The sequence below is a fragment of the Rana temporaria genome, chromosome 1, assembly GCF_905171775.1.
Source record: "Rana temporaria chromosome 1, aRanTem1.1, whole genome shotgun sequence".
Classification (NCBI taxonomy): Eukaryota; Metazoa; Chordata; class Amphibia; order Anura; family Ranidae; genus Rana; species Rana temporaria.
In genome coordinates, this window is record NC_053489.1 from 428,773 (window position 1) to 447,129 (window position 18,357).

The window sequence follows — 18,357 nt, forward strand, 5'->3', positions numbered from 1 at the left end:
CTCTAGCGTTGGCTGTGCATGCCGTTGTTGCCAGGGAAGGGCGTTCGCCTCGCACGTTAAGTGGCAGCAGTGGAGTCAAGTGCGTTTGGATATTCCCCACAGCAGGCCAATAAGGGAGGGTGATAGCCTCGCTGTGCATGCCTGGGGAGGGGTATTTGGGGCAGATGCCATTCTCTTCGAGGTTCTTTCTCCCTGTGGCGCCCACCATTGGGGGTAGCCATTCCAGGACACCCCCGCAAATGGCCCTCCTGGGAGGGGGTGTTGCGTGGGTCAGTGTTCTGGTCCACATTGGCCCCTTGATCTGCTGTGCGGACCCAGTGATTGACTGGGTTCCCAACCTGAAGGTGGTCCTGAGCTGTCCGTCCAATTGGAGGAAGCTGACCGATAACAGTCCAAAGATACCAAGCACGAGGCTGGTGTTCCAGGAGGGGCCTGTCCATTCATCGGGGGACGACTCTGGTTCTGAGAGGCTGGATGTTGGTCGCCTGTCAGTTGCCAAATTTGACCAAAACCTGAAGGTGATCCGGGTGCTGAATCTACCGAGAGGATTCCGAACCATAATTGTCTCCAACCTTTAGGAGGGTCTTTGGCAGAGACTTAATCCCAAGTTCAAGTGACACTCTGGCTGCCAGGCTGGTGAGAGAGGACCTGTCCGGATGCACTGTACCCACTCTGGCTGGAGTGGCGATGTAAAGTGCCATTGGCAGGACCGTTTCCCTACCCAGTTACACCTGAATTTGCCATCTTTTATTCTGCCATCCCTTCACCTGCCATTTACTTCTATCATTTTACCCGGTTGGGTAATAAAAGCACAGAAAAGACATTCACTTTATTGCACCCTCATCCAGTACCCTAGACGGCAGAGATACAGAGGTAACGTGCCACCCAAATCAAACCAGCAGCTCCTTCGGGGTAGTGCTACATACATATAGACCCAGGTGGTCTCTTGAAGTTTCCAGGATCTATAGTAGAACTGGACAGTCTATGGGGGGGGGGGGGGGGGAGGGGACCTCATTCTGCAGTTGTCCACACATCTTCCCACCATGCCAATCCCATGGCTTTGATACTCTAGGCCAGTGATGGGGAACCTTGGCACCGTAGATGTTTTAGAACTACATTTCCCATGATGCTCCCTACAACTGCAGAGTGCCTGAGGATCATGGGAAATGGAGGGCCAAGGTTCCCCATCACTGCTCTAGACCGAGCATCCAGGAAAGTCAAACGCAGGTAATTCTCAAGAGCCCCCAGAGATCATGTGACGTGTAAACCCAAAACCACCAAAATTTCACACTTCGACATCACCACACCAACCTAAAAAACTTGGTCTGAACCAATCAGGCCCCACCATCTCATTGGCTCCTCTAGCAGGCTTCTTTTAGGAGAAAATTCTCAGCACAGGTCAGAAGGAGTTTAGTAAGACGACCACGCCCATGTGGGGGCGCCAGAAATATTTCTGCACCCAGGCGCCTGTGACCCGAGGATCGACCCTGAGAACATTCTCAGGTCAGGGAAAAACCTGTAGAATGAAAAGCAGCCGTGGGAACATCTCCCCATGGAGAAATGTTCTATGGAAGCTTCCATATCCAACGGAAACATTAATTATGGACAATCTGATTGCCTAGAGGGCTTGTATGTAATACAAGAGCAGCACCATGACTGTTCCTGTATCCATCTTCAGAGAAACTCAGACAATTATTGGTTTTAATTACGTTTTTATTAGGTCATGTGTAACATTAACACTTCCATTACTGGAGCCACTCCTAGGAGTACAATAAAGACACAACCCCTAGAGCACGTTTACTGTCCGGGGTGATTAGCAGCACATTGTATTATTGGAGATCCTTGGCTGGAGACGGCACATCCAGTCCGGGGACGCTCTGCTAGGAGAAAAGTGATCAAAGACTCCATGACTGGACGACAGGAGAGGAACAAGGGAGACCATCCCCCAGCTGGGAGATCCAGTTTACATCGTTCCCCCCGGACATCACACTTTCCCAGCATCCTCCTCTTCAGAATAACGATTGGAAGGACTTTGCCAGGAGGGGCTCCAGCATTTCATTCCTCCGGTTCCTTCTCTGGATGGTCCACCAGGTAACGGCACAGATCACAGCCACAAGAACCAAGGCCGCTATGACCGTTATTACCCCAATCTCCTCATGTCTTAATGGACGACCTACAAAAAAGAAAAAGTTACCCAATCCTCAATTTTACATTACAAATCACAAGTCATAACACCGAGGTTCATAGAGAACGTTCTCCTCACAGCCAAGACCATCTCTCCTCTTCCCCTACTGGTTCCCGATGGATAGGAGGCCCAGAGCCGTCACCAACTGGGAATGTGCTTCCAGCATAGACACCCAACACTTATTCAGCCCCCCTGGAATAAAGCCACTTCTTGGAGGTCATGATCATAAAGTAGTCACCCGGCACATAATGCAGCACTTGACAGGAGATCATCAAGGACACCTGGGAAAGACTAGACTTCTATAAAATAAAAGCCATTATAGAATTCTCAGACACGATACTTACTAGGCCACTGAATGTCGTAGGAATAGCCCAGGTTTTCTGGGGCAGTTGCAAACATCTCACTGTTGGGCACTGGGGGCCAGAAGGGAACCATATTGTGTCGTCTATTATGGCCTATAGGAGCATTTTCCAGGGGATACTGTGTGAAATCTACAACAAAAACAGTCCTTAGTTATGGAACCATTGACTTAGACAAAATCATTCTAATTGTAGTATGTGTACTTCATAAAATTAGAAGTGACCCAGCCTGGCTCCAAACACAAGAATGGACCCCAGGAGCCGTCCATGTACAGATTATGCAGCTACTAGAAAAAGCCAGCAGGACTACAAGAACCACAATTGCTCAGCTTACAGGTTACAATTCCATAACTTTATAATTTGGGCAAAGAATTCATATCAATGTGTACCGCCACAGCTTGGTTACTACAAGTATGGAAGAGCTCATCAAGACTCCTACCCTCCACCCTACAGATCGTACCGGCACTGTGTCTCCTCAGCCATCGTCAAACACGGCATCTGGTGAACGTATGCAGCAGCACAAAGATCGGGTCATTGGGAGAGATGTGGGTCTGTCCTCCTGTACCATTGAGGAACAGGTGAGCGAGGTTATGGAGGCTTCGGACTGTTGGGTTGTACTGACCAGACGGCTCAGTGTACCCTGTGGAATGAGAAGTTCACCATTAATACATGAAGACAAAAAAAACCTTCCTCAGTGACCTCATGGGTAAAGGCCTACAGGACTATCGTTTGATGCCCCCGCCCCATAACATCCAGGTGGACCCGTCCTTTCAGTTACACAAATCAATGGATGACAGAGCCTTCAATGGCAGCAACAGCCCTCATTAGATCAGGGCTGTCCTAATGTCAGAGGCCAGAGATATCTCTCCATCATCAGGAGGCGGAATTGTTCCATCATTGGTGCCAGTTGAAGGAATAGGGTCCACCATTGTCATCAATGAGAATTATGCTCCTCTGTTGGTGGAGGTGGACAGAATGGAGGCCTCATCTTTCATATTCAGAGGAAAGCGTCTTGAAGCAATGAGAATAGTGCCCCAAGTGTTACATAAAGACATGCAAATGACCACATCTGGCCCACTGGCCACACTTGGAGACCCTGTATTATAGAGACCACCAGCTCAGCCTCCAATTAGAAAGTCATCCCAGAGTTTTGGGTGTTCTGTACCTTCAATCGTGTTCCGGAAGCTTTCAGAAGAGTTGGAAAAGAATGGCGCCGTGTCAAACAAATTTACTTCCAGACAAAGCAAAACCTCTTCCATCTCGGGAAGTCTTTGCACCATGGGCCGCGCCACATTTCCTGCAGGATTCCTCTGGATTGGTCCTCCAGCTGTACCTGAAGATTGGGAAATTAAGGATTTAATCTCACCATACACACTAGACATGTGCAATTCATTCTGAATCACAATTTTTCTTACAATTGTGATTGAGAAGGATCCGAATCAAAAATTTAAATTTGTTACCAACAGGAAACATTGCAATAAATACAGTAAGGTATAAAAGTGAAAGATGGCAGAGGAGTCCTACAGCTGCTGGATAGATTGATAGATTGAAAATTAGAATATAGCACCCTTCCGAAATACAAATAGAATATAAAATAGATTTGAATAGCATAAAATAGTACTAGAGCCATCTTCTGAAATTCAAATATGGATTTAAAAAATACCAGTTACTTACCGGTAGCTGTTTTTCTATGAGTCTTACAGGACGGCACCTTGAGAGTAGACTGGCTTCACCAGACAGGAAACACAATCAAAAGAGGGTTTAAAAACCCCGCCCCTCCCCGTGCACCTCAGTTCGTGATAAAGTTACCACCATTAGAGCACGGGAACCAGTATATGAAAATACGAACCATACGAAGTCATCAGGGTGGGAAATAGGCCTGCCGTCCTGTAAGACTTACAGAAAACCAGCTACCGGTGAGTAACTGGTATTTTCTCGAGTCGTCTTCCAGGACGGCACCTGAGAGATAAGCAAGTTCCACTCGGTAGTGTTTTAGAAAGGTGTTCTGCTTGACCACATTGCTGATCTACAGATTTGTTCCACTGAAACTCCTGCTCTCTCTGCCCAGGAGGTTGCTATAGATCTCCTGGAATGTGCCTTGACTTTAGGTACTGTTTTGCCAGCCTTACTGTATGCTACTGAAATTGTCTGTCTTATCCATCTAGATATGGAGGCTCTAATGCTTGGCAACCCTTTTCTGTCCTGAAAAATTGATTAGTAAGTGTGATGAGCGTCTGAACTCGCTCACCCTTTCTAAATAAACAAACAGTGTCTTACATCCAAACAATGAAAGGTTCGTTCTCTTTCATTCTGTGGGTTTGCGCAAAAAGAAGGAAGTATAAATTTCTTGTGACCTATGAAACTTCGTTGCCACCTTAGGTAGGTACAGGGGATCCTGACTTAGGACCACCCTGGTCCTCGAATAAACGAAAATAGGGCTCTTTGATCGAGAGCGCTTGCATGTCTCCTATTCTTTTGGCCGTGGTGATGGCCAAAAGAAAGGAGAATTAAATACTAACAGCATAACTGGAATGCTGTCTATCGGTTCAAACGGAGGTTTGGATAGCTGATCTAACACCAGGGAGAGGTCCCAAGGGGAACTCTGGATATCTGTATAGGTGACAACCTATCCCTGGCCGTCAGGATCCTCTTAATAAGAGAATCCAGAGCCAGCCTCTTGTCTAAAAGTAGGACAAGGCGGCAACCTGTACTCTTAGGGTTCTCGTAGCTAGACCTAGATCTACCCCTTCCTGAAGGAACTCCAAGATAACTGATATTTCGGGTAGTGGAGCTTGTCTTGCCGCGCACCAGCGTGAAAACACTCCCCAGGTCTTGGCATAGATCTTCCTGGTAACTTCCTTACGACTCGCTAAGAGGGTATCCATTACCTTCTCTGAGCAACCCTTCCGCTGCAGGTTCCACCTCTCAAGTACCAGGCCATCAGACTGAAAAAGCCTGGCTCTGGGTGAAAGATCGGCCCCTGCCGCAGAAGGTCCACCCGGACCGGGAGAGGGAGGGGGAGGAAGGACTGACCACTGTTCCAACATTGGAAACCAAGATCTTTTGGGCCACCAGGGAGCGATCAGGATCAGCTTCCCTTGTGACCGACTCAGTTTTTGTAATTACCCTCGGGATCAGATTCAGAGAGGGAAGGCATAGGCTAGGTAAAATGTCCAGGCCTGGGCCAACGCGTCCACACCCTCCGATCCCTGATCCCGGGAGAGGGAGAAGAACCTTCCTATCTTCTTGTTCCTCCTGTGAGCAAAAAGGTCTATTTCTGGGTTGCCGAAATGCCGACATACCCAATCGAAGACCTCCTGACTTAGTTCCCACTCTCCCTGGAGAATGGGTTGGCGCTTAGAAAGTCCACTTCTAGGTTTAGGACTCCCCTGATGTGAACTGCTGACAGGGAGCGACCCTCTTTCTGCCCAGCCTAGAATTTCTAGGGACAACCTTAGGAGCGAACGAGACCTGGTGCCTCCCTGATGGTTCAGGAACGCCACCGTGGTCGCGTTGGAGAGAATTTGTATTTCTTGGTTCAGAATTCTCTCCTCGAACGCTTCCAAGGCTCTTCCGACCGCTGATAATTCTCGGAAGTTGAAGAGGACTCCCTTGGTGTCGATCCCAGGAACCCTGGGCCTGTAGGCCCGCCATGTGGGCTCCCCATCCCCAGGAGCTGGCATCCATGGTTATCTGAGGGGGTTTTGACTGGTTCCATTGAAGGCCCCTTCCCAGGTTCCGAGGAATGAGCCACCACTCCAGAGTGTTCCTTACCGACTCTGGAATGGAGACCCTGGAGTCTAGGGATGTTTCCTTCCCGTCCCAGGAGGAGAGGAGGAAGGCCTGTAGTGGCCTGTAGTGGAGCTGAGCCCACGGAACTGCTGGGATGCATGAGGTCATCAGTCTCAACAACCTCATGATCTCCCTGAGTGAAACATCTGCTGTTCCCCTGACAGACCTGACCACCGAGATGAGTTTCTGGACCTTGTCTACTGGTAGGAGAAGCTTTTTCTCTAAGGAATCTATTAAAAACCCAGATAGATTTTTCCTCTGGTCTGGGAGGAGAGAAGATTTCTCTGTTACGATCCATCCTAGGGATTCCAGTGTAGTCAGGACGGTGGTCAGGTCCGTGAGAAGAAGTGCTCGACTGGGATTGAACAGAAGCAGATCGTCGAGGTAGGGAACAAGGGAGATGCCTTTCAGATGTAGAAAGGCGACCACCTCTGCCAGCACCTTCGTGAAAACTCTTGGGCTGGAGGCAAGCCCAAAGGGGAGAGCGGTGAATTGCCAGTGTTGGATCCCCTGAGGGGAAACAATGGCGAATCTCAGGAATCTTTGATGGTCCTGGTAATGGGGACATGGAGGTAGGCGTCCTTCAGGTCTATGGTTATCATAAATACCCCTTCTAAAAGAAGTCCTTTGAGACTGTTAAATGTTCTCTATGCGGAACCTCTTGTAGAGGCAAGTATTCAGGGTTTTAAGTTGATAATTAGACGGAATTTCCCCGAGGGTTTGGTACTACGAAGATGTGAGAGTACACCCCCTGACCCTGTTTGGTCTACCGGAACTGGGACTATGACCCCCTGTTGTGCTAGGTCTGACACATTCCCTAGAAGGCTTGCCACCTTGAGGGGATTTTGGGGAAAATGAGTGAGGAGAAAAATTGGTGAGAGGAGATGGCGGAATTCCAATCTGTAGCCTTCCTTCACTATCTGCAAAATGTGAGGACTCCGCGTTATGCTTTCCCAAGCTGGAAAAAAAATCGTGAGAGCCTTCCCGACTCTTGAGTCACTTGGAGTCTTTCCCAGCGGGTTTAGGATCAGGATTCCCCCTTTTGGCTTATCCTTTCCGTGATCCACCTCCTATTAAAGGCCGCTCTTCGGTCTGAAGGTCGGTTTTTATTCTGGGGGCCTCGAAAAAATCTCCTCCTATTTTGTTTAGGTTTGGGAGGGAACCGCTTACCCTTTTCTGAGGCTCTAGTTAGAGCCTGGTCTAAACCTGTCCCAAAGAGGAGGGATCCCTCAAAGGGCAGGGCACAGAGATGGGATTTGGAGGCCAAATCTCCTTCCCATGTTTTGAGCCATAGTGCCCTTCTTGAGGCGTTAATAAGAGCGCCCGTTTTAGCAGAGGCTCGAACGGTCTCATTGATGCGTCTGCCAGATAGGCGACAGCGCTACCTATGACTAAGGGAATCTCGGATATCCTTAAATTTTGAAGTCTGCGGGATATGTTCAACATCCTGGATAGCCAGGTATCCGTATTCCTGGCAATGCAGGATGAGGCCAGGGCGGGCCCAAGGGCTGCCGCATTAGCCTCCCAGGCCCTGCGAAGGGAGGTCTCTGCCCGTCTGTCTTAGTGAATCTTTTAAATGCCCGGCATCCTCAAAGGAAAAGGTCAGACTGTCTAGACAGTTGAGCTAGGGAAGAATCTAGTTTAGGGACTTTGAAAAATTTGTTTTCTAGTTCTTCCTTAAGGGACAGCGCCTTTTCCAGGTTTTGTACCTTAGTAACTTCTTTTCAGGTTCTGCCACTCTCTTAGAACTAAGTCCTGAAGAGATTGGTGAACTGGGATAACCTTTGGCTGGGGTTTAGCCAAACCCTGGTACATCTTATCCTGTGCTGACACCAGTTCGGCCGGCTGCTGAATCCCCTCAGAGGTATAGACAGCCGCCAGTAAACCACCCATGTCATCCGCTGAAAAAATGAATTTGCCTGATCTAGCATCTTCATCCTCATCATCTGTCTGACTATCAATGAGACCTTCTTCCTGAGCCTCCGAATCCTCAGAGTCTGATAGAAGAACGTCCCTAGCCCTCAACAATCTCGAGCGAGGTGGATAAGCTTTCCTGTGAGGAGGGTCCAGCTGCTAGGGGATCAGGTTCTTTGGTTTTTAAGACTTCCTTAAACTCTTTTAATGTGAAAGCATCTGACTGAATCATCAGAATTCTTTCATTATTAGCGAAGTTCCTTCCCTGTGTGTTTTGAATGCACTTAGCACACAAAAGCTTGGAATAGTCTGTGGCTAGATTAATGCTACAATTCCCACATCTTTTAGCTTTAGATTGTATGTTTTAGCAGAAACACTAGAAGCCTCCCCTGGGCAGTAACCTCTTCCCCTGAAAGTAAAAGACAGAGGCTTTAATACAAAAAGGAGGAAGGGAAGGGGGGGTGTGTGGGGAATAAGGACCCAGTCCAAGTGCCCCAATGAAGTTTTTAGAGGAAGACTCACCCTGGTGGTTTCCTCTGCAGCAGCGGTTAGTGCCGGGCGGTCCTCACGCTCCATGGCACCGTCGCATCGGGCGCCACTCTCTCCCCTGCTGCGCTCCGTGTGTGAGCCAAACGCCGATGGCGGCCGCCATTTTGGTGAAGACCGGAACCAGAAATACGTCATCACCACGCGCCGCCATCGACGCAGCGTCGAAATGCTGGCTCCACCGAGAAACGAGCCTGGAGAACAGCAGCCGAGTCCACAGCGCGGAGATGCGTCTTTACCCGGCCCAGCAGGTAGGAGGACGCTCGGGAGAGAGGGATTCCAGCCACTATCCTAGATACACCTAGCAGGGGGGGGGGGGTTTCCAAACATAGTTTTCCTTCAGCTCCCCCCCCCCCAATACGGGGAGACCCTCTGGACAGGCAATAGCCTCACTGAGCTCAAGGCCTCCCAGGACCCATGGCTCACATTCCAGGAGGGGGACCACCCGCCCCAGGCCTTAGGTCTTTTTAGAAAAACAAAAAAAAACGTTTCGCTGGGGGAAACACAATCATGAACTGAGGTGCACGGGGGAGGGGGCGGGGTTTTTAACCTCTTTTTGATTGTGTTTCCTGTCAGGTGAAGCCAGTCTACTCTCAAGTGCCGTCCTGGAAGACGACTCGAGAAATTGTAGTTACATATTCAACCACCATATTAAAAAAAAAAAAAAAAAAAAGTCAAATCCGGTCGAAACCCAAACTAAAAATTCCTAACAAAAAAAATTCTACCAACCAGTATAATGCGGAGTCATTTCAGGTCATGCACATGAGCATGCCCGGTTTGCATGTGTAACAATAATCCCCCCCCCCCCCCCATGTACTCACTGTTGCAGATTGTTCCGAAGCTCTCGTAGTCTTCTACATCTTCACAAACAACTCTCCATTGAGAGAAGACAGAATTTGGGCTCAGCAGATTTCCTCCAAAATTGCTCCTCGCACCCATCAGGTCATCAGTGCAGATATCACATCGGTTTCCACCAATGGCAAAATTCCAGTAAGGCAAGGAAAACGAGGAATCTTCCAGAAGGTTCTTCAGACACAAGAAGATGGGGAAAGAGCGAGAATTAGAGCCACCGATTCATCATCTAGTTCTATATGACATCAGCAAAACAACTAAAATGGGCCAATTTTGCTAATTTTAGTAAGAAATTGCCACCAAATACAAGTTAATCTAATGGGGTATATTACGCACCATGGACTAGGATTTCGCACCATCTTTCCTATTCAAACCTAAAATGTTACATTTTGGATAGAGTCCAACCCAGACTCTCAAATAAGGTTCCATGGAGCCCAATGGTTCAAGCAATGAGCAATCAATTGGGGGGGGGGGGGATTATTCCCAATGACCATGAATACAAGGAGCATTATGACCAGTGACCGTAGGGAGTGAGCTATAGATAATTGGCATTCCCTGAGCCCATAAAGATGAAGGGTTCCACTATTGAAAAGGTGAGGAAGGCCGTTCCAAACCAAGTTTGCTCTCCCTGTCATGGACTGACTGCCTATTTCCTTACCGAGAGAAAATGTCGAAGTCTTCCCAGTAGGTACAGTAAAGACGTACAGAGCCTTATCTAGCCACATCCATAGACCATAACCATTGGTGTCACTTGTTGTGTATTCTGGTCATGTGATCCCAGCAGATATCTTACAATGCATTTCAATACCCCCCACTTTTATCAGATATCGGTGAGGACACCATCCCCCGTAGCAGAGAGCAATGGGAATGAACTCATCTCATGACCAACCTATCCATGGAGGAACATTGCAAAGCAATCCCATCTTTCACCCTCTGAGGACCACCAATGATGAGCGTTTGACATAAGTAACTGGTGACCCCCCCCCCCCCCCAGGACTCCTACACTTCATATAAATAGCTTTATGTGCCGGTCCCATATCACACCAAAGGGTACAAGATATCAGATGGGGGGCCCCCTTCCTCGAATACAGAAACAGATCCGACAAGTGTGTAACATTTCCCGGCCCTCCCAGAAAGGGGTAAAGTTTACCTGAAGGTCTCTTTCCAGCTGCAGCAAATGGAACCTGTGCCATGTGAGGAAGGCCGGACCTTCATGAGAGAAGTCAATCCCTCCAGCACTGCCCTGATCCCGGCCCAGGAAGGTTTTGCTGACACTGTAGTAGTGAGTCCAGACGAAGAAGTCATAATGGAGATGTTCTGGAAATGAGTGGCGTTCCTCTCGGGATCGATCAGCTGACTCGTAGTGTCTGGTGGCGATGACGTAATCCGGGTGACGGTGTCTTCGCAAGGTGGAGGGCAATCAATGAAATTCTGGCGCTCCGTATCAGTTTCAAGGCCAGAATATTTCTTCTTTCTAGACAAGAATTGAAAGCGGAATTGTCACAGGAGATGATTGGAAGCCACAAATATCTTCCCAGAAGTCTCAGTTTATCATGAAGCCATAAATGCCGAAGCCACAAATCTACTATGACATCACATAGGGCATGTTCTATGAACACCTGTGCAGTTCATAATGGGGGGGGGGTCTATCCTTCACTTTATCCAGCTACTAGTGGACTCTCAGAACTGGAATCCATACTAGACCCTTAATCTCTGCATGGCCTGGGGGATGGGTAACAAGCTCCCACCACTCTGGAATACCACAGGCTCTCAGCATAGGCAATACCTGGCCAGGGAGTTGAATGGGCCCGGTGATGTCCGGGGTTGCCGAGCATGTGGTGGGGGCACAGCTTCCTTAGCAGCCATTGACAGCAGGAAGGCCATCTTGTTCCTCCATGACAAACACCCCAAACATTTGGTGCAACTTCATCCGAACCCAACGCTCAGCTCATCATTCCCGTTTGAGCTCGCTCTGGTAGGGGGGCGCTAGTGATGCATCATCCTTGGTTACATTTCATGGGAATCAGGATGGTCTAGGTTGGCGACATCTTACAGGGCTTTCACCCCCTAGGGGTCACCAACCATGGGGGTCCTGCCTCACAGGCCTTTGGGGTCTACAGGTTCCAAGGATTCCTAGGGGGTGGAAGGAAGCAGGATCTCCCCTCCTTACTGGTGTTCCTGAAGATTTAGGCCAAGAGGGAACCAGCTGCGTCTCCCCCATATGGAGGTGTTGTGTGACTGGATGAGGAGATCCTCCATGTCTGGAGAAGCTCTGAGATCCTCCATGTCTGGAGAAGCTCTGAGATCCTCCCATGTCTGGAGAAGCTCCGAGACCCTCCATGTCTGGAGAAGCTCCGAGACCCTCCATGTCTGGAGAAGCTCCGAGACCCTCCATGTCTGGAGAAGCTCCGAGACCCTCCATGTCTGGAGAAGCTCCGAGACCCTCCATGTCTGGAGAAGCTCTGATCTCCATCCAAGTGACTGGTGTCCATTGTTCTGCCATCCGGGACAAACAGCCACACCGGAGATGGAGTGTCTGGGATCTTCTAGCCACGCACATGACATCTGAGGTCTCCATTGATCAGATGAAGAAGCAGAATGATTGGATATCAGTGAATTAGACACAACTCTAGTCTTTCCTTCTACTCACCCACAACAACGGGCCGATCGCAGTCATCTCCGCTCCATCCAGGTTTTGCAGCCACCACAGTCGTGTCCATAGAAGCGCTCATTGCACAGACAAGCCCTTTTGAAGAAGCGAATCGGCCAAAATTCCCGGTCGTCCAGTCCCTCCATTTTATACTGGGGTCCATGAGGCCTGGCGTCCACTGTGATCGGCATGCAGGCGCCCACGGCCCACGTACAAGCCGCAGAGGTCGCTGGGATTTGGAGACCGCAGAGGTAGAGGGCCGGGACAACACTCTCCGTAGCCAAGGCCTCTGGGGTGGCACACTGGCGGGGAATCTGGCAGAAGCCAAGTCCCAAAGAAGGGTGACCACCAACACTACAGCATGGGGACCCCGAGATTTACAGAGCGACATGGGTTCCGGGACAGTCGTGGTTCTAGAAGAGATACAAGAAAAGGAGGGTCACCTTCATTATAAACCTTGGGGACAAAACTCTACAATACATCCATATAAATGCCCCCCCAGAACCCCACCAATCCCTACAGTCCCCAATCTCCCACCTCTGTACTACCTCATAATTCCCTTCGCCGATCTCCACTATCCATCTACAGGTTTGCGCATGTTACCATTCCACCACCCAAATCCTCACCACCCTACAATCCCAATCCACCCACCAATCCCAACCTCCCAATCCACCCACCAATCCCAACCTCTCCAATCCCCCTACAATCCCAACCTTCCCAATCACCACATCCTAAACCACCACCCTACAATCCCAACCCCAAACCACCCTACAATCCCAACCACCACATTCTAAACTACCACCCCACAATCCCAAACCTACCCAATCCACCCTACAATCCCATCCTCCAATCAACCACCACCCTACAATCCCAACCTCCCAATCCACCCTACAATCCCAACCTCCCAAACCTCCCAATCCACCCTACAATCCCAACCTCCCAATCCACCCTACAATCCCAACCTCCCAATCCAACCACCACCCTACAATCCCATCCTCCCAATCCACCCTACAATCCCAACCTCCCAATCCACCCTACAATCCCAACCTCCCAATCCACCTACAATCCCAACCTCCCAATCCACCCTACAATCCCAACCTCCCAATCCACCCTACAATCCCAACCTCCCAAACCTCCCATCCACCCTACAATCCCAACCTCCCAATCCACCTACAATCCCAACCTCCCAATCCAACCACCACCCTACAATCCCATCCTCCCAAATCCACCCCTACAATCCCAACCTCCCAATCCACCCTACAATCCCAACCTCTCCCAATCAACCTATAATCCCAAACCTCCCAATCCAACCACCACCCTACAATCCCATCCTCCCAATCCACCCTACAATCCCATCCTCCCAATCCACCCTACAATCCCAACCTCCCAATCCCCCTACAATCCCATCCTCCCAATCCACCCTACAATCCCATAATCCCAACCTCCCAATCCACCCTACAATCCCATCCTCCCAATCCAACCACCACCCTACAATCCCATCCTGCCAATCCACCCACCCACCCTACAATCCGCATCCTCCCAATCCACCCACCACCCTACAATCCCATCCTACCCACCACCCTACAATCCCATCCACCACCCTACAATCCCATCCTAACCCACCACCCGTACAATCCAACCTACCCACCACCCTACAATCCCATCCTACCCACCACCCTACAATCCCATCCTACCCACCACCCTACAATCCCATCCTAAACCACCACCCTACAATCCCATCCTACAATCCCAACCTCCCACCACCCTACAATCCCAACCTCCCAATCCACCCCACAATCCCAACCTCCCAATCCACCCCACAATCCCAACCTCCCAATCCCAACCCCAACCTCCCAATCCACCCCACAATCCCAACCTCCCAATCCACCCACCACCCTACGCTTCCAACCTCCCTTCCAATCCACCCACCACCCTACAATTTCAAACCACCCCCTCCTCCGATCGCTACAATCCTGAATCATCACCCCTCCAATCCCCACCAACCCCCCCTCTTTTCCCAAAACTTTAAAATTCCAACCATATATAATCCAATCCTCAAATTTCTAACCTCTCTATAATCCGATCCGATCCCCCCCCATTTACAGTCCAATCCCTCAGCACTTCCATTCAATCTACTCACCTCCCCCAGCAGGACACACATAGTACAATCCCCCTCACCCTCCTATTTATCACACCCACCAATCAATCAGACCATTAACCCTTCCTGGGCGGGGCTTCTATATCTCTCTCTAGTCTCTAATGATGGATATAAAGGGATCAGAGATAGAAGTCTCTCCCCACATTCCCCATATTCCCACAATCATCAAAGTAAGACACAGACTCATGTAGATAGGACTGACTTCACTGGCTGCATGCTTGTTTCTGGCCTCTGACCCACACCTACTGAACCCAGATGCAGCCAGGAAGCCGGCATTTTCAGGATGACAACCTTTATCCGACATCTGACTTCATTAGAAGATTATTATTTGCTGGAGTTACAGATCTGTTAGTCTTAGCAGAGTATTCATGGCCGACTTTCATATGCTACATGCTTGTTTATTGTAGGGAAACATGTGACCCGACTTCTAATACATCTCCACCCCCAGAATTCTCACCTTTACCCCATCCGACTCAGCACAGGGATGGTGGGAACCCCTCATAATGGGCACAGCGGGGGTACAGACCTGGGAACTCAGCACAGGGATGGTGGGAACCCCTCAGAAGGGGCACAGCGGGTGTACAGACCAGGAACTCAGCACAGGGATGGTGGGAACCCCTCATAATGGGCACAGCGGGTGTACAGACCCGGGAACTCAGCACAGGGATGGTGGGAACCCCTCATAATGGGGCACAGCGGGGGTACAGACCCAGGAACTCAGCACAGGGATGGTGGGAACCCCTCATAAAGGGGCACAGCGGGTGTACAGACCCGGGAACTCAGCACAGGGATGGTGGGAACCCCTCATAATGGGGCACAGCGGGTGGTACAGACCCAGGAACTCAGCACAGGGATGGGGGAACCCCTCATAATGGGGCACAGCGGGGGTACAGACCCGGGAACTCAGCACAGGGATGGTGGAACCCCTCATAATGGGGCACAGCGGGGGGTACAGACCCGGGAACTCAGCACAGGGAATGGTGGGAACCCTCATAATGGGGCACAGCGGGGGGGTACAGGACCGGGAACTCAGCACAGGGGATGGTGGGGAACCCCTCATAATGGGGCACAGCGGGTACAGACCCGGGAACTCAGCACAGGGATGGTGGGAACCCCTCATATGGCACAGCGGGGGGTACAGACCCGGGAACTCAGCACAGGGATGGTGGGAACCCCTCATAATGGGCACAGCGGGTGTACAGACCCGGGAACTCAGCACAGGGATGGTGGGAACCCCTCATATGGGCACAGCGGGTGTACAGACCCGGGAACTCAGCACAGGGATGGTGGGAACCCCTCATAATGGGCACAGCGGGTGTACAGACCCGGGAACTCAGCACAGGGATGGTGGGAACCCCTCATAATGGGCACAGCGGGTGTTACAGACCCGGGAACTCAGCACAGGGATGGTGGGAACCCCTCATAATGGGGCACAGCGGGGTACAGACCCGGGAACTCAGCCCAGGGATGGTGGGAACCCCTCATAATGGGGCACAGCGGTGTACAGACCCGGGAACTCAGCACAGGGATGGTGGGAACCCCTCATAATGGGGCACAGCGGGGGTACAGACCCGGGAACTCAGCACAGGGATGGTGGGAAACCCCTCATAATGGGCACAGCGGGGTGTACAGACCCGGGGAACTCAGCACAGGGATGGTGGGAACCCTCATAATGGGCCACAGCGGGTGTACAGACCCGGGAACTCAGCACAGGGATGGTGGGAACTCCCTCATAATGGGGCACAGCGGGTGTACAGACCCGGGAACTCAGCACAGGGATGGTGGGAACCCCTCATAATGGGGCACAGCGGGTGTACAGACCCGGGAACTCAGCACAGGGATGGTGGGAAACCCTCATAATGGGCACAGCGGGTGTACAGACCCGGGAACTCAGCACAGGGATGGTGGGAAACCCTCATAATGGGCACAGCGGGTGGTACAGACCCGGGAACTCAGCACAGGGATGGTGGGAACCCCTCATAATGGGCACAGCGGGTGTACAGACCCGGGAACTCAGCACAGGGATGGTGGGAACCCCTCATAATGGGGCACAGCGGGTGTACAGACCCGGGAACTCAGCACAGGGATGGTGGGAACCCCTCATAATGGGCACAGCGGGTGTACAGACCCAGGAACTCAGCACAGGGATGGTGGGAACCCCTCATAATGGGCACAGCGGGTGTACAGACCCAGGGAACTCAGCACAGGGATGGTGGGAACCCTCATAATGGGCACAGCGGGTGTACAGACCCGGGAACTCAGCACAGGGATGGTGGGAACCCCTCATAATGGGGCACAGCGGTGTACAGACCCCGGGAACTCAGCACAGGGATGAGTGGGAACCCCTCATAATGGGGCACAGCAGGGTGTACAGACCCGGAACTCAGCACAGGGATGGTGGGAACCCCTCATAATGGGCACAGCGGGTGTACAGACCCGGAAACTCAGCACAGGGATGGTGGGACTCCTCATAATGGGGCACAGCGGGTGTACAGACCCGGGAACTCAGCACAGGGATGGTGGGAACCCCTCATAATGGGCACAGCGGGTGTACAGACCCGGGAACTCAGCACAGGATGGTGGGAACCCCTCATAATGGGCACAGCGGGTGTACAGACCCGGGAACTCAGCACAGGGATGGTGGGAACCCCTCATAATGGGCACAGCGGGTGTACAGACCCGGGAACTCAGCACAGGGATGGTGGGAACCCCTCATAATGGGGCACAGCGGGGGGTACAGACCCGGGAACTCAGCACAGGGATGGTGGGAACCCCTCATAATGGGCACAGCGGGAGTACAGACCCGGGAACTCAGCACAGGGATGGTGGGAACCCCTCATAATGGGGCACAGCGGTGTGTACAGACCCGGGAACTCAGCACAGGGATGGTGGAACCCCTCATAATGGGCACAGCGGGGGTACAGACCCGGGAACTCAGCACAGGGATGGTGGGAACCCCTCATAATGGGGCACAGCGGGTGTACAGACCAGGAACTCAGCACAGGGATGGTGGAAACCCCTCATAATGGGCACAGCGGGTGTACAGACCTGGGAACTCAGCACAGGGATGGTGGGAACCCCTCATAATGGGGCACAGCGGGTGTACAGACCCGGGAAATCAGCACAGGGATGGTGGGAACCCCTCATAATGGGCACAACGGGTGTACAGACCCGGGAACTCAGCACAGGGATGGTGGGAACCCTCATAATGGGCACAGCGGGTGTACAGACCCGGGAACTCAGCACAGGGATGGTGGGAACCCCTCATAATGGGGCACAGCGGGTGTACAGACCCGGGAAACTCAGCACAGGGATGGTGGGAACCCCTCATAATGGGCACAGCGGGTGTACAGACCCGGGAACTCAGCACAGGGATGGGGGGAACCCCTCATAATGGGGCACAGCGGGTGTACAGACCCGGGAACTCAGCACAGGGATGGTGGGAACCCCTCATAATGGGACACAGCGGGTGTACAGACCAGGGAACTCAGCACAGGGATGGTGGGAACCCCTCATAATGGGGCACAGCGGGTGTACAGACCGGGGAACTCAGCACAGGGATGGTGGGAACCCCTCATAATGGGGCACAGCGGGTGTACAGACCCGGGGAACTCAGCACAGGGATGGTGGGAACCCCTCATAATGGGGCACAGCGGGGGGTACAGACCCGGGAACTCAGCACAGGGATGGTGGGAACCCCTCATAATGGGGCACAGCGGGGGTACCATTACCCGGGAACTCAGCACAGGGATGTGTGGGAATCCCTCAGAATGGGCAGCAGTCGGGAGTACAGACCCGGAACCTCAGTCACAGGGATGGTGGGAACCCCTCATAATGGGCACAGCGGGAGTACAGACCCGGGAACTAAGCACAGGGATGGTGGGCACCCCTCATAATGGGC

At 51.6% G+C, this 18,357-nt stretch overlaps 1 pseudogene; it reads right to left on the reverse strand.

The window, feature by feature from the left end:
- Positions 1–1,877: 1,877 nt before the first annotated feature.
- On the reverse strand, positions 1,878–14,760 carry LOC120924764 (annotated as a pseudogene).
- Positions 14,761–18,357: the final 3,597 nt, after the last annotated feature.